At 43.6% G+C, this 17398-nt stretch overlaps 1 protein-coding gene across 11 annotated transcripts in view; it reads right to left on the reverse strand.

Moving 5' to 3' along the window:
• Positions 1-17398, reverse strand: part of Ankrd12 (ankyrin repeat domain 12) — a 113102-nt gene that overhangs the window by 92555 nt on the left and 3149 nt on the right. The window lies entirely within an intron of this gene.

A 17398-nucleotide genomic window follows, 5' to 3' on the forward strand; every position in this document is an offset into this window, starting at 1 on the left:
TCTATGTACATATATATAGTTTCATTGGAAACATTGCCATCTGCCCTTTGGAGGTAAGTTCCTTTTGCGGAAAATATCACACTGCTTAGACACAGGACCCAGGGGACCTCAGCTGGATGTGGTCTGAAGAAGCCCTGTCCCCGAGGACTGCTTCTCATGGTACTAGAAGGTGCCATGGCAAGGGAGGGAGGCAATTATTATTCCTACCCCACTCTGATGCCTCTGAACCACACAGACCAGCATGGTGTGATAACGATGGGGGTGCAATAGTGACATGCATACCTTGGTAGAAACCAACAGCTTTCTACTTGGACGTGGGGACTCCTCAACAAGAGGGAAACCATATCTGGTACTGAAAACCTAGCCAACTACCCAGAGCTGCTGGAGTCATGGATCTTGGGAGTATACCCGCCACTTTACCAAACAGCATGATAGCTAGCTATAATCTAAATGTTTAGCTTCTAGCCATTCATAAATGAAGTTCTCATCCCTTATCAAAGAAGCTTGTTTGAAACAGACAAGGACCACTACAGAAAACACAACCAATGAAAACGTAGAACAGGAGACTGTATAATACCAGCCTCAACTGAGAAGACTGCACAAATTCTGCACCTAAAGCTCAGAATCACTACAGAAAAGCAAAGCCTGTATGTAAGGCCCAAAGGAACAGGAAGTTTGCCCTGAGAGTGCGCCTCCTAGAAATATCAGAGGCCAGCTGTTACAGCCAGCTTTCTTTTCTTCTTTCTTTTTTTTTTTTTTTGAGACTTTTTTATTTTTAATTTATTTTTTACACTCCATATTCCTTTCCCCCATCCACACTCCGACGGCTCCATATCCCACACCTCCTCCCCTCCCCATCCGGTCTCCACGTGGATGGGAGTGCTCCCACCCCGAACTGCACCTGACCTCTAAACACCCTGGGACCTCCAGTCTCGTGAGGGTTAAGTGCATCATCTCTGAATGAACATAGACCCAGAAGTCCTCTACTGTATGTGTGTTGGGGGCTTCATATCAGCTGGTGTATGCTGTCTGGTTGGTGGTCCAGTGTTTGAGAGATCTCGGGGGTCCAGATTAATTGACACTGCTGGTCCTCCTGCAGCTTCTTTCAGCCTTCCCTAATTCAACAATAGGGGTCAGCTGCTTCTGTCCATTGGTTGGGTGCAAATATCTGCATCTGACTCTTTAAGCTGCTTGTTGGGTCTTTCGGAGGGCAGTCATGATAGGTCCCTTTTTGTGAGCGCTCCATAGCCTCAGTAATAGTGTCAGGCCTTGGGCCCTCCCCTTGAGCTGGATCCCACTAGATCAAAACCTCAGGTGACAACACATGTTGGAGAGGATGTGAAGAAAGAGGAACACTCCTCCATTGCTGGTGGGATTGCAAGCTGGTACAACCACTTGGGAAATCAGTTTGGTGGTTCCTCAGAAAATTGGACAAAGTACTCCTGAGGACCCAGCTATACCACTCCTGGGCATATACCCAAAAGATGCTCCAACTTGTAATAAGGACACATACTCCACTATGTTCATAGCAGCCTTATTTATAATAGCCAGAAGCTGGGAAGAACCCAGATGTCCCTCAACAGAAGATTGGATACAGAAAATGTGGTACAGAATGGAGTACTACTCAACTATTAAAAACAATGAATTTATGAAATTCTTGGGCAAATGGATGGTTCTGGAGGATATCATCCTGAGTGAGGTAACCCAATCACAAAAGAACACACATGATATGCACTCAAGCCCAGAAGCTCGGAATAACCAAGATACAATTCATGAAACACATGAAACTCAAGAAGAAGGAAGACCAGTGCGTGGATACTTCGTTCCTTTTTTGTTTGTTTGTTTGTTTGTTTTTTTGTTTTTTTCGAGACGGGGTTTTTCTGTGTAGCCCTGGCTGTCCTGGCACTCACTTTGTAGACCAGACTGGCCTCGAACTCAGAAATCTGTCTGCCTCTGCCTCCCGAGTGCTGGGATTAAAGGCATGCGCCACCATGCCCGGCCTACTTCGTTCCTTCTTAGAATGGGGAACAAAACACCCATGGAAGGAGTTACAAAGTGTGGAGCAGAGACTGAAGGAAGGACCATCCAGAGACTGCCCCACCTGGGGATACATCCCATAAACAACCATCAAAACCAGACACTATTTTGGATGCCAACAAGAGCCTGCTGATAGGAGCCTGATATAACTGTCTCCTGTGAGGCTGTGCTAGTGCCTGACAAATACAGAAGTGGATGCTCACAGCCATCCATTGGACTGAGCACAGAGGAAAGGAGCTAGAGAAAGTACCCAAGAAGCTGAAGGGGTTTGTAGCCCCATGGGAGGAACAACAATATGAACTAACCAGTACCCCCAGAGCTCCCTGGGACTAAACCACCAACCAAAGAAAACACATGGTGGGACTCATGCTCTAGCTGCATATGTAGCAGAGGATGGCCTAGTTGGTCATCAATGGGAGGAGAGGCCCTAGGTCCTGTGAAGGTTCTATGCCCCAGTATAGGGGAATTGCCAGGGTCAGGAGGTGGGGGTGAGCAAGGGTGTGGGGAATAGGGGGTTTTAGGAGGGGAAACCCAGAAGGGGGAATAACATTTGAAATGTAAATAAAGAAAGTATCTAATAAAAAAAGAAAAGAATTAGGGGAGCACTGATGGATCTGGAGGGGTGCAGGGCACCATAAGACGACCTACAAAGTCAACTAACCTTGGCCCATGGGGTCTTACAGAGACTAAACCACCAACCAAAGAGCATGCATGGGCTGGACTTAGGTCCCCTGCACGTATGCAGCAAATGTACCGCTTGGTCTTCATGTGGGTCCCCTAATAATTGGAGGGGGGCCGTTGCTTGCCTTCGGGTCCCTTTCCTCTAGGTGGGCTACCTTGTCTGGCCTCAGTGGGAAAGGATGCCTCTAGTCCTGCTGCAACTTCATGTGCCAGGTTGGTACTCTCAGAAGGGGAGGTATATTAGGGGGAGAGGGTTTGTGAGGATAGGACTGAGAGGAGAGGGGGGCAGGGTGGGGGGCTGCGATTGGGATGTGAAGTAAGTAAATAAAATAATGGGAAAAAGTGTTGGTATAGATGACTTGCCAAAGCAAGTTTAAGTTCACTAATGCTCTTTTTGCCCTAACAGATTCTAAAATTGCTGCAACCCCCACAATCCAGTAGAGGGCTGCAGTAGCTCAAAAGGAAATGGTACCTTCCCCTCCATTCTTGGCAAAAGAAAGTAAAGAAAAATCACCAAGGCTCAAAGTATCTGGTATCAACTCCAGTCACTTTTCCACTGACAGAGGAAAAAGCTTAGATTCCAGAAGAGGTGGAGCACAACCTCCAAATCCTAAAAGCAACTCTCGCCCGTTCTCCTTTTACAAACCAGTAGGCTCCCGAAGGTAAAAGAAAGTCTCAGTAACACATAGTTACGAGGAGGGAAAGATCACTCCAAATGCCTCCGCCTTCTCTGCTGCCTCACAGACCCACTACACAACGCTACCAGACCAACCTTAAAATGATCCTTTTGTTAGGAGGCTCTCAGTCTAACGTTATCAAATCTCCTCTGCATACCCAACAGAGTGGAAGTAAAACATTCATTAAATTTCAAAGTAAATCCCAGTACTCTGGAGACAGGCAGTGGATCTCTTCCATTTAAGCCTAGCCTGTATACACAGCAAGTCCCAGGCCATCCAGGCAGGACTACATAGTGAGAACAGCTCAAAAGAAAAATAAAAACACTTTTTCAAAGTAAATTTTTCGGTCACGTTTGCAATCTTAACATGTTCCCTGGCCAGAAATTGTTAACTGCTATATACAATGCACAACAGAGTCAGTAGGAGAAGAGTGAAGAATTCATTACAGAAGGTAGAGATACACTGGGAATACACTTTAAAAGGAGACTCCCAGCAAGTCAGAGGAAAAGACAAGCGACTGTTGGAAAACTACATGCAGAGATGGAGATAAAATTACCTCTGGGGAGTACATCCAGAGCTGAAGCTGAATTTGAAATGTTCAGCCTTACATTTAGTATTCTATTTTCTGTACCATTTAAATCACTTAAGGAGATTTCAATTTTTCTAAGTGATTTATTTTTTTAATATGCATTAGTGTTTTGCTTGTACATATATCTGTGTTGAGAGTGTTGGATCCCCTGGAACTGGAGTTATAGACAGTTGTGAGCTGCGATGTGTGTGCTGGGAACTGAACCAGGGTCCTCTGGAAGAGCAGTCAGTGCTCTTAACTTCTGAGCTATCTCTCCCGCCCTGAGATTTCTTTTTTTTTTTTTAATTATTTTGTATTCATTCATTCATTCATTCATTCATTCATTTGGGGCAAGATCTCACTGTATAGCCCTGGCTGATCTAGAACTTACTATGTAGACCAGATTGGACCTGAATTCACAAGAGGTCTGTCATCCTCGGCCTTATGAGTATTAAAGGTGTGCACTACCACGTCGAGCTCTAAGAGTAGTCATTTCTATGTGTGTGGCTGTCTTGCCTGCAAGCATGTGTATGCGTCACTTTTGTGGAACAGCCGGAAGAAGCCATCAAGGCTGCAGGACTGTAACTGTACATGGTGTTAGCAGCCATGTGAGAACCAGGAACTAAAATCAGGTCTTCGGAAAGAACACGTGCTCTTAAGGATCTTTCCAGGCCTAGTTTTCTTCTTGTTTTTTAAACAGGCTGTTTAATGGTCTTCTCTCCCATTCTTTACCAAAGTACATTATTACAGCCTATCTGTTTTAAACATATCATACTACTTATGAATTATCCTTATTATATTCTAAATATTGCTCACAGTTTATTCCTTTACAAAACTCAATGGCACAGGGCAGGAAAGATGGCTTAGCAGTTAAGAGCATTGGCTGGTCTTCCAGAGGACCTGGGTTCCTATCACCCACATGGTGGCTCACAACTGTCTGTAACTCCAATTCCAGTGAGACCCTCATTCAGACAGACAAGTAGGCAAAACACCAATGTACATAAAATAAAAGGAAATATATTTTTCAAAGTCGTTGTCACTTTAAAAGAATTCTTTAAAAGTAAACACACGCCAGGCGCGGTGGTATTTGGGAGGCAGAGGCCGGCGGATTTCTGAATTCGAGGCCAGTCTGGTCTACAGAGTGAGTTCCAGGACAGCCAGGGTTACACAGAGAAACCCTGTCTCGAAAAACCAAAAAAAAAAAAAAAGTAACACACACTTGGGCCAGCAAGATGGGTCAGTGGGCAAAGAACTTGGCCTTGAAAGTCTGCACCTATGTTAGAACCCTAGGGGTAAAGCTAGGAAGAGTGATCTGACTTCATAGGCTTCTGTCTTCAGAACTCAACGTGTGTATGTGTGTGCGCGCGTGTGACACATGCGCACATACATCATGTATATAATTAAAAACATAAAGTGTATACCTTCACTTTGATGACAAATGTACTTATAAAAATTAGAAAATGGGAGAGGGTACTCAAAATCAAATAGACTGTGATACAAGGTGATTTTTACAATGCAGAGCAGAATCTTTATATAGTTAGTGGATATTTAAGTACAGTACAGATAGGACTATGGAAATCAGTATCAAAAAACTCTAAAAGTAAGGTTGGCGTCGATAGCACAGTTGGTAGAATACTTGCCTAAGCCCTGAGTTCAGTTCCCAGGACTGATTAACTGTACATGCCTAGAACCCCAGCCTTTAGCAGGTAGATACAGGGGGGTCAGAAGGTCAAGGTCATCCTTAAGGCCAGTTAAAAGTACATCTTAGAGTCACCACAGGGACAGAGGTAAACACGGTAATCCCGACCTTCAGAAGGCAGAGGTTCCGAGAATTACTGCAAATTCAATGTCAGTCTGACCCACACAGTGGAGTTCCAGGCCAGCTAGGGCTACATAAAAACTTACCACCACTCCTAGGTCTAAGTCTGAATGAATCTAGACCAGCATACAACAGACATACTGCCATATTACGGAATCAACTGGTAAAGAAAACATACTAAATATAATTGTTTGTTTTCAAGACAAGATTTCTCTGTATTGCCCTGGCTGTCCTGGAACTCACTTTGTAGACCAGGGTGGCCTTGAACTCAGAAATCCGCCTGCCTCTGCCTCCCAAGTGCTAGGATTAAAGGCACGCGCCATCACTGCCTGGCTTTTGTTTTTGTTTTTCGAGAAATATAATTGTTTTATTCATTATGTATTACTGTATATGTATAATTTTATTCTGTCATAAAGAAGACTGAAATTATGTCCATCACAGAAAATTGAAAAGCGGGCTGGCAAGATGGCTCAGCGGTTAAGAGCACTGACTGTTCTTCTGAAGGTCTGGAGTTCAAATCCCAGCAACCACATGGTGGCTCACAACCATCCATGGTGAGATCTGATGCCCTCTTCTGGTGTATCTGAAGACAATTACAGTGTATTTACATATAATAATAAAATAAATTAAAAAAAAAAAAACCCTTGTGGCTAGGTCTCAAATCCAAACCACCTAAGTCAGATGAACCAATGGGACTTGAGCACCAGTTTTAAAAAAGGAAGAAAGAAAGAAAGAAAATTGAAAGGACTTAGAGATCATTATGTCAAACAAAGCCAAATTCAGAGAGAAATATTGCATGGTTTCCTTTATATGTGGAAGCTGGACTTAAATTATAAAAGGCACGAAGGCATCAGCAGAACATTTAGGGAAAGGAACCAGCAGGAGGGGAAAGGTCAACAGAGAACTTAGGGGTGAGTACAAGCAGATCATATGGCGTGCATGTATGGAAATGTTATATCCCATCATTCTCTGAGTTACTTCTCCAAGGAGACAAAGCTTTTAACAGTCCAAAGAGTGGGGCTGAGAAGATGGCTCGGTTGGTAAGTAGCTCCTGTGTGAGCGTGATGCTGGAGTTCAGGTCCTCAGTACCACAGAAAAGCTAGGCACAGCTGACAGTGCAGACAACCTTCTGGAATAAACACTCCAGCACTAAGGAAAGGTTCTTGAAAGGCCTCAGTCTACCAGTGACATCTCTCTTCCAGTCTCACTGGTGCTTTAACGCTTACTCCAGAGAGATGCCCACAGCACTTCTGGAAACCCCAGCAAGGTACTTTCCCCACAAGCCTAGTCGGTTGAGAGTGACTGCTGCTCTCGGCTCTCAGCCCACTGAAGATCTCTAGCCCTCACAAGGACATGCTGTCAACAAGCTAAGAGGATTCTGAGACCCAGGACCTGAACCTAGGCTAGAAGAGACTGACGTCCAGACCAAGTAAAAACTGCTGGGGAGATAGGAAGAAAGAACCTACAAGGATTAATCATCCTGCAGGAGAAAGTATCCAAAGCCTCAATGGAGTACTGAGTTAGCCCAGGTCTCCAAGGAAAAGCCTGAAAGGATACCAAGGTACTGGTACTGGTCTCTATTCAAAGATGGACTAGGAATTTAAACTATGTATAACTTGTGTATGGGTGGCGAATGAGTATGTGAATGCTGGCAATGACCCCATAGATCCGAGGTATGGGATCTGATAGGGCCCAACCTGTGGTTCCTCTGAGGTCTTTTGACCTGACTGAACACTCAATTACTGTAACAGGTGACTAAGCATGGATTTATACATGTGACCCTAAAGTCAGATCTCTTAAGTCACTGTAAGGTGGCGGGCCCAGCAGGCACCTGCTTGAGACAGAAGTTGGTCTTCTCCACCTCACTGGATTAGATGCATATAAAATCCCCCAAGGTCCTGGTTAGAGGATTAATTCTTCTGGTCATAAGCTCTGCCCCGTCCTGATGTGAGAGCTTCACAGTCCTTCCTGCAAGGACCATTAAGCCTGAAGACACCAAGGAAGTACCCCTTAGCATCCTCAGAGGGAGGTTCACAATGTTCCCTCCCTATGGACTCCAACTAGCAGCATCACATAGTTATCAAGGTCCAAGAGCACCTGATCCCATCCCTCCAATGGTATCTGAGCCAGAACTGAAGGAAATGGGAGATGTGCTGTTACACCACATACTTCCCTCAAGAGTCGGGAAAGCTCCTCCGTGACTGCAGACAAATGAGATATAAATGAGCATAAATGAGATTCTCTCCTCACAGAACCAGGCTGTGAGGACCTGGTGCTTCCCAATCAGACACAGAACCTTTTACTGAGGGAGCTGAAGCTTCAACAGGGGAAATAGCTCCTTACATCAAGAGATTCAAAGAAGCAATACATCTAGAAAGGGGACTGATTACCTCAGGGATCAAAGAATTTAAAACTAAAGATCAAATCCTCCAGTTCCTAGAAGCCGACTGATCCCCGACTGTGGCAGCGCTGCACTGCCAGACTCAGACAAAGTTGAGGTCAAGTGAGTTGGGGCAGCCACACAGGCTGCCCTGTGAAGACACAGTCTCCTCTACTACTCCCATCCCAGAAGGTATGCTTACACTCAGGTGCTCCCAGATCCCCCTCATATAAGCCAGGAAATAAGAAAAGAAAAACTGATGAAGGAAAGAGCTGCTAAAAGTCAGGTCTGCCAATCACTTTAGACAGGAGCATAACTCCAGAGGTGACAGCTCCCAGCCCAGGCTAGCAAGCTCATGAAGCCACCCATCTAGAAAAGCTGCCATACAAGATGGTGGTTCTGAGGCTGTCAAATGTCAGTACCCAACCCACACACGGTCCTACTCCAATCATCAAGCTGGGTTGTAACAGTGACTGGAACCTTTAGAATAGCTCTGGCCACCACTGCAAAAACAGACCTCCTAGGCCAGAAAGTCTGCTGCTTGTACTGTTTAGGGTGCAATGCATAGCCTATAAATGCAGTTGTTCTCTGCACCACTCCCCAAGGGCTCAGAGGACCTCAGAGAGTACGCACACACCCACCTCCCGTGGTTCTTCAAAGACTTGGCTGACACTACACCAAAAACTTGACCAATCACTCCACTCCCTCAGCTCCTAAAGTTGCAGGTGTCAAGCCTAGGACACACCACACCCACACCCGGGCTGCTATGGACCCCAGGCAAGAGTCAACCATGAAAGACCCAGACCCAGACCAGCCTCTGAAACTGACCATCTCAAAATGACCTCTGAACGGAAACAACAGCTCAGCTCCTACACTGCCTCCTGATGTCTTCCCTTTTGTGTGTCTGTACATTGGAGCCAGTGTCCTGTCACATAAACTAGTCTGGAGAGCAGCCGTGTCCCAGGGCAACTCAATATAACTGACTGCTCCAGAGGGGCTCTGCCTTCTCTCCTTCAGAAGATACTACTTGGGAACAGGCCAGCCTCGGATCGCCATCAAAGTTCATCCTGCTGTGATGTAACTGCCCATGCCACAGCTAGTGACAGTCTGCGGATGAGTGGCCAGAGGATAGACAAACCAACCAACCAACAAATAATTGTAGGGAATCGTAGTAGTCTTAAATATTGGTCATGTGTGACCTTTGCCTGGAAGGGAGTCCTCACAAAGGGATAAGGAGTTAAGGCTTTAATGGGCCTTAAAGGAAAAGACCTGAGAGGAATAATGTGGAGACTGACCATTAGAGATGCCTTTCATGTGAGAAAGCCATGTCTCAAAATGCTAGCGATAGTAAAAGACAGCCACGGGCTCCTTTCCTAGGTCGGGACTGCTGGGTATGCACACATGCAAGCAAACCAGGTTCCTTACACTGGACTGGGAATGAGCACCAACACAAAGGGGCATGCTCAACTGGGCACCTGTTCAGGTCATAGGAGAAGCCCACTGTATAAAAAATAAAAGGGGCTGTACCAGACTAGCTAAGAGAGCAGTAACTCCCAATGGCACACAATTCACTCCAAGGCTATTTATTTACACCTGTACTCAGGAGACAGACAGACAGACAGACAGACAGACACACACACACACACACACACAAAGAGGCTTTAAATACTGTTTGTACAAAATCAGCCAGGAATGGTACAAGAAAATGCCAAAAGCTGTTGGAAAGGATTATGGCTAAAGGTACAAAGGAGAGTGGGAGTACAATACAGATAGTATGCATGGAGTGCCAACCCGTTTCTTCAAGCACACTTAGGAGCTGTTATGAAGGTGAAAGGAGGGGATGAAATAGACTAAAGTTTAAAAACCGACTGCCAGAGGCTGATGTACTGACTTACTTAGTGACTGACTCACAGCACTGCCTGTATTGCTGAGTTGTCGAGCAGGGCTTCACTTGCTGCCTGGGACAGAATGACCCGGACGGATGGAGAAAAGCTAAATCCATTGCTTATTGCCCTTAACAATCTGCTGACTGCCACACATGATTCTGTAAAATCTCCTTGCTTGCTTGCCTGCCTGCCTGCCACACCTTGTGGTTTTACAGTATAAACTGGAAATCCAAACTGGACCCGGGACCAAGACCTTTCAGGAATTATCCTGACTTTGGTCCACTGGTGACATCTCCTCTTTTCCACTCTCATGGGTGTCTGAGTGCTTATTCCAGAAAGATTCCAACAGTGCTACATGCTGGCAATACAAGCAGTGAAAGGCTGAGGTGGTGGTAGCCTGCCAGTCAGTCTAGACAGCAGAGAAGCTCCAGCTTCAACAAGAGAAACACCCAAGCCCACCTTTTATTCTTCTCTGGCTTACACACACACACAGACACAGGTACACAACAAAGCAGAGTTGAGAATGTAGCTCAGAAGCAGGGCACTTGCCTAGCACGCATGAGACTCTCTGTTCCATCTCCAGCACCATAAATAGTGAGGCAGGGGAGATACGATCAAGATACATCGTATACATTTATGAAACTGCAAAAATAGCTTTAAAATATTAAAAAACATAAATTAAAAATCCTAACATTTATGATAATCACTGTTGCCCACTACACGCCAGTGATCGGGTAATGGTTTTTTCCTTTTACTGGCTGGTTTTGCCTGTCAACTTGACACAAGCTGGAGTTATCACAGAGAAAGGAGCCTCCCTTGAGGAAATGCCTCCATGAGACCCAGCTATCAGGCATTTTCTCAATTAGTGATCAAGTGTGGAGGACCTAGCACATTGTGGGGGGTGCTATCCCTGGGCTGGTAGTCCTGGGTTCTATAAGAAAGCAGGCGGAACAAGCCAGGGTAAGCAAGCCAGTAAGAAACATCCCTCCATGGCCTCTACATCAGCTCCTGCCTCCAGGTTACTGCCCTGTGTGAGTTCCTGTCCTGACTTTCTTTGGTGCTGAACAGCAATGTGGAAGTGTAAGCTGAATAAACCCTTTCCTCCCCAACTTGTTTCCTGGTCATGATGTTTGTGTAGGAATAGAAATCCTAAGACAAAAGGGATACTATCGATAGACCTAGAAGCGCAATGCTAAAGGAAACAGTAAGCCCTGGGCAGTGGGGACACATGCCTTTAATCCCATCACTCAGATGGCAGAGCCAGGCTAATCTCAGAGCTCAGGGGCAGTCTGATCTACAGAGTGAGTTCCAGTCAAGAGTTACACAGAAAACTTTGTCTCAAAAAACAAACAAAGCAAACCAAACCAAATATACAAAATGCTACAGCAGCAGCTCAGCATAACGGCTCACACCTGAAATTTTACAACCTGGGAGCATGAATAGTGTCATAAATTTGGGCCAACCTGGGCTACACAGTAAGTACCTTTATCTAAGCTACATGGCAACAACCAACAACAACAACCAGAGTCATCACCCTGATAACTAGAAGTGGAGTGATATGATATAGTTTACAGTTTCTTCTGGGGCTTTTAAATGGGCTGTAAATGTCATGATTCTAAAGAAAAATGGTTTGTAAAATAAAGATGTGGAAATCTAATAACAAAATTGCATGAAAGGGTTAAAAGACAGCTAACCTATTTTTTTAACAGTAGCCCAAGTTAACTCAGTAATGTAAAAATTCTAATATACATAGTATAATAGTATTTGCTTAAATTTTAACTCCTAAAAGTTTGAATAAAGAAGAACAAAGAGAAAAATGTCCGAAGGATATGCAGAGCCAATTTACAAATATAAATACTCCCTAAATCCAAATTCATTTAGCTAGAGTCAAATACCTTCTACAACACAGACTAACGCCTTACAATGTACAGTGAGGGCCTGCGGGGTAAGGAGTAAGGCAGCTGCTGCCAGGCCTGAGGGCCTGAGGGAAATGCCCACACCACCCATAAACTGACCCCTAGGAGTTGTTCTCTGACCACCACACGGGGACCATGGAGAAAATAAAAAAATAAATATTTTAAAAAGTAGAATGTGGGGCTGGTGAGATGGCTCAGTGGGTAAGACCACCCGACTGCTCTTCCGAAGGTCCAGAGTTCAAATCCCAGCAACCACATGGTGGTTCACAACCATCCGTAACGAGATCTGACTCCCTCTTCTGAAAGTGTCTGAAGACAGCTACAGTATACTTACATATAATCAATAAATAAATCTTAAAAAAAAAAAAGTAGAGTGTGGTGATATAGTAAATGTAGCATGTGATCCCTATCTAAGCCTGTGTTTATTCTGAATAGCAATCTGTAGAGCACAGAGGCACGGGCAAGAGCCAGAAAGAGTTTCTTTCTTCATGATAAAGGTCAGGATGAGTAAGTCGTAGGCCACCAAACAACCCTGTGTTTACCCTGCATAACAAGAACACAAACAGTAAAATGCTACTTTCTGTCCTGTCCAAGTGAAGCTTAAACAGCATGGTCTTTAGAAATCCTGGAAGATGGGGAGAATTTCCGAAAATTGACTAATCCCTACTGATGATCACCGCAGCTATTAGTGCTTCTTTCTTCTCTATTCTTCTAGGCTTGTTCACAATTCTCATTTGGAAGTAAATTTCAAGACAGCCTAGGCTTACCCCAGTAAGTTTATCCTAGATTCGTCCATGGTCCTGTGAGGTCAGCTGACAAATCTTGCCTCACATAGGCGTGAAATTAAAAAAAAAGAAAAAGCAAACCTTATAGACTTCAAACCACTCTAACTTTTTAATTTTTATTTCTTATTTTTATCTTTTGGTTTGGGAGAGGTGACAGTATCTCACTATGTAGTCTTGGCTAGTGTGGAGCTTACTGGATAACTAGGCTGACCTCGAACTGCCTGTGTGTGCCTGCCAACAAACCACTGTAACTTTTAAGGCATCCTCTCTTCTCTTCTTCTCTTTTCTCTTTTCTTTTCTTTTTTAGTCTTAGATCGGTACAGCTATTCTAGGCAGGAAAGAGACCAACCACATATGGCATACACTTGTTTCAATAAAGTAGTTAGGCAAAGAATTTACTGCTAGTATTTGTGAAAACTGTTCTAATTGTAGCCCAAATACATACTGATAACCAGAAAAGCAAACTATTACATATTTTTAATCAATTTATAAATCAATGAACAACTGTTAGTGGGTTCAGCTATGGAAAACAATGTTAAGAGTGTGTGTGTGTGTGTGTGTGTGTGTGTGTGTGTGATAGTTGGGGTAGGGGGTGGGGTACGAACTGACTACCTGGAGCTTAAATTACAGGTGGTTGTAACCCACCTGATGTGGATGTTGGGAATGGAACTCAGGTCCTCTGGACAAACTGGAAGTGCTCTTTAACCCCTGAGCCATCTCTTTAGCAGTCCCACACAAAATAACATTTATATTTTAAGAATTTTGAAAAACACTACACTAAATATTTTAAAAATACATATTTTAAAAATCTACATGTGTGCACGGAGGTCAGAGGACCACTTTGGAGAGCCAGTTCTCTCCGTCCGCCACAGGGTACCACAGAGCCAACTAAAGACCTCACACTTGGTGGCAAGTCCTCATCTTGGGCTGGAAATGCAGCTCATAGATAACAAACAGTGCATGACAAAATATTATGCAGACATGGCCTAGTGTGTCTCTGACCAGGGCCCTGAGATCTGTCTCCAGAATTAACAGTCATGGGGGACATGGAGAACAACCCACACATGTATCTCACAAAAACAAAAACAAAACAAAACAAAAACCCTCCTGGCTTATTCCAGTATTCTTATATAATATTTATTTTCATTTTCCTTTCTGGCCACCCAGCTGGTGGAACAGCTGGCCCTCAAGCATTCTTCATAAAATCCAAAATTTAATAAATACTACCTTAAAGCTCTTCAAAACCAGCTAACCATTCTTAACTAAAGAGAGACAACCGAGAAATGGCTAAGATATACATGGAAAATTGCTACTACTTAGCTTGTAAATCCCTAAATCTCATAGTTATTCATAGCCTCAGTTTAATTTGTCATCTTAGAATAGGATTTGTCTTTAGACTAATGAAAATTACCTGAAATGTTGCACTTAAACCTTGAACAAAGACTCCCATAAAGCACTCAGTAAATGTTTTACCAATGCATTTTGGGAGGAGGGAAAGCCGGGTTTAAGAAAGGGGTGTGTGTGTGTGTGTGTGTGTGTAGCCCAGACTGTCCTAGAAACTCACTCTAAAGACCAGGCTAGCCTATAATTTAGAGATCCACCTGCTTCTGCCTCTTGAGTGTTGTGATTAAAGACATGAGGCGCCACCACCACTTGGTTGATTATCAATATTTTTTATGTTCAAGGTGACACGTGCTCTGATAATCTAGGCAACATTATAATATCAATTTATTAATTTTCAATATCAAATGAAAACACTAAATTAAACTTTACCTAAAAAAAAAAAAAAAAAAACAACAATACTAGAGAGGTAGAGACAGATGGATCTCTGTGAGTTCAAGGCCTGCCTGATCTGCACAGTGAGTTCCAGGTCAGCCAGGGCTGTATAAGATAACTCTCTCTCAAAAGAAAAGAAGAGAAAACAGAGAAGAAAAGAAGAGAAAAGAAGAGGAGGAGAAAAGACATGACAGATAGACAAATATAAATTTAAGACTTATCTGTTTATTTATGCAGAGTCTCACTCTAACCCAGGTCTGACATTTAATTCAAGCTGTGGATAGGCTGGCTTAGAATCCTTCTATCTCAGCCTCCTAGATGCTGGTATTATAGGCATAAGCCACCACAGCACTTCTATGTATTTTAGAACCACTAGATGACCAAAAATATGAACTATTCAAAACTGAGTTTATAAAGAAAATTTATTTCCTTCTACTGCATGTCTAAAAATCAGTGAGAGACAAATTAACATCACTACTATGATACTTTCACTATTGCTTTTAAAAGCCATTGTCTGCAAAGGAAACAAATTATGCATGCATGAGCATATAACAAGAATGTTTTCAAATGCTGTGTGGAGCAACTTTATACTCTCCAGGAGAAATCGGAGGGCTAGAGCAATATTTAGAGTGTTCATAAGCAGCTTTACTAAGATTAGAACTAAGTGGGGACCGGGAAAAACTGTATCTACACGGAATTATAATCTCCAAAATAGCAGGTGTACAAAATAATAACGCCAGGGCTAAGGAAAAACCTAGGGACTGAAACATCTTGTTACACCTCAAGGACTACACTTTCTTTAAAAGCGGCAGCATCACGCCTATCTGTATGAAGGCTCCCAGTGTACAACGTTCTTTCTATAGCGCTCTCATTTTACGTTATACAAGAAAATCATTATCATTATTGGTGATGGTGGTGACGGCCCTGGCCAGGCCTCACACATGGAAGTGGGCCGTCTACAGCCCCAGGGGATGATTCTTTGTACATAAAGAATGCAAGGTTCTGAATGTTACATGGTTTGTCAAAACAAGAACAAGACCAGAAAGTAATGAAGAACTTAAATCCAGACCTTCTCAGTTCTAGTTCCAGGTCTTCTTCCTTCTGCTTCACACAACTACTCCCAAATAAAGAACGGAGCATCTCACAGTAAGAAGCTTCTAGACAAATCAGCAAGGCAGACAACTCTCTCTCAGTCACGGCCAAGTTTTACCTTTTCATCTGAAAAGTGAGTGACGTGGACCACAAAGTGTGAGGCTGCGGCTAGGTCTACGGCTAACTCTCCAATGTGCCCTGTACATGACACAAGCTGCTAACAAATATGTCTTGTTAGCAACAATGCTGGAGCAACCTCCTGCAAATGTAAAGGAAGCGCTACCCAAATGATGCTACTCCAATAACCTTACATGTGCTGAAAGTGCTTTGATCTTACAACAACAGAAATGACTCATCTCACTAACCATTCTCTTTTCAGACTGAAATTAATGTTATTAACAAAACCCAGAAGTAGTCCAGCAGGCCGGTAATCTGAGCTACTCGGGAGGCTGAGACAGGAAGGATGGAAAGTGTGTGTGTCTACTCAATTTAGCAAGACCCATTCTGGAAACACTAAAAGGGCATGGGTGTTGGTTTTGTTCCCAGCAACCACATCAGGTGGCTCACAAGCACCTGTAACTCCAGCTCTGGGGATCAACACCTCCATCCTCTGCAGACACCCTGCACTCCTGTACACACCCACACAGACACATAATTAAAAATAAGCCTTTAAGGGGCTCAAGAGATGGCTCAGCAGTTAAGAGCACTGGTTGGTATTGCAGAAGACTCAGGCTCTATTCCCAGCACCCACATGGCAACTCACAACTGTCTGTAATTGCAGTTTCAGGGCTTCTGAAACCCTCACACAGGCATATGTGCAGGCAAGACACCAAGGAACACAGAATAAAAAATAAATTATGTATTTTTTTAAAGCCTTTAAAATGGGGGTTTGGGGGCTGGGGATGTAATTCAGTGGCTTGTCATAATAACATAAAACAACAACAAGCCTGGTTCATGCAATGGCGGGGATGAAATTCAGGGTTTCCCTTCCAAGTTACACTTCCACAACTCTGTAATCTGGATAAAAAGCAGCTTCTTTCCCACATATTCCACTGTCACCAGATAAAGTCCAACCAGTGTTTTGTTTTTTTTTTTCCTGGATATTAAAGAGCCAATACCGAAACTGCAGAACATCTTCAGCACCCGAGTTCTTTCAGTGTTGCTCTGTTAACTCTTCTTCCAATTCACTTCATAGGGTGCACACCCAGACATCACCAACTGTCTCAGAGGCCCTTAGTCCATAGATGATGTTAACAATTGTAAAACACACAAACTGTAACAAATTGAGAACAGCTTCCAACTTTCAATTCTAATATTCCTTCCACAAATACACTTAAACCCCTGGTTTCATTTCCAGAGAACTTTGCCAGTCTCTAAAACAGAACACATACGTTGAACAACTAGGTTTGTCCTGGGCCAAGCTGTCTTGGAGAGTGTTAGAAATTCGATTAGTACTTCTATCGACTATAACAGATTCTTAAGTAGTAAATAAAGCCTTTCTCTCTGCATCTATAAACCCAGGGAGAAGCATTACATACTTTTATACGTTTTTTGCTTTTAATCCAAATGAAAGCGCTCTCAGGAGGTTAACTGAAGGAGGTCAAGATGGCTCAGCGCATAAAGGTTCGAACCACCAAGCCTAAGAGCCTGCCTGGAGCCCACACAGGGAAAGGTGAGAACCCCAACTCCTAGGAAGTTGTCATCTGCCCTCCACATTCACCATGTAAACAAAATATATTAAAATATTAAATGTCAAACTGAAACGTTTTAAAGGGAACTAC

This window comes from Mus musculus, chromosome 17 (assembly GCF_000001635.26).
Source record: "Mus musculus strain C57BL/6J chromosome 17, GRCm38.p6 C57BL/6J".
Taxonomy (NCBI): domain Eukaryota; kingdom Metazoa; phylum Chordata; class Mammalia; order Rodentia; family Muridae; genus Mus; species Mus musculus.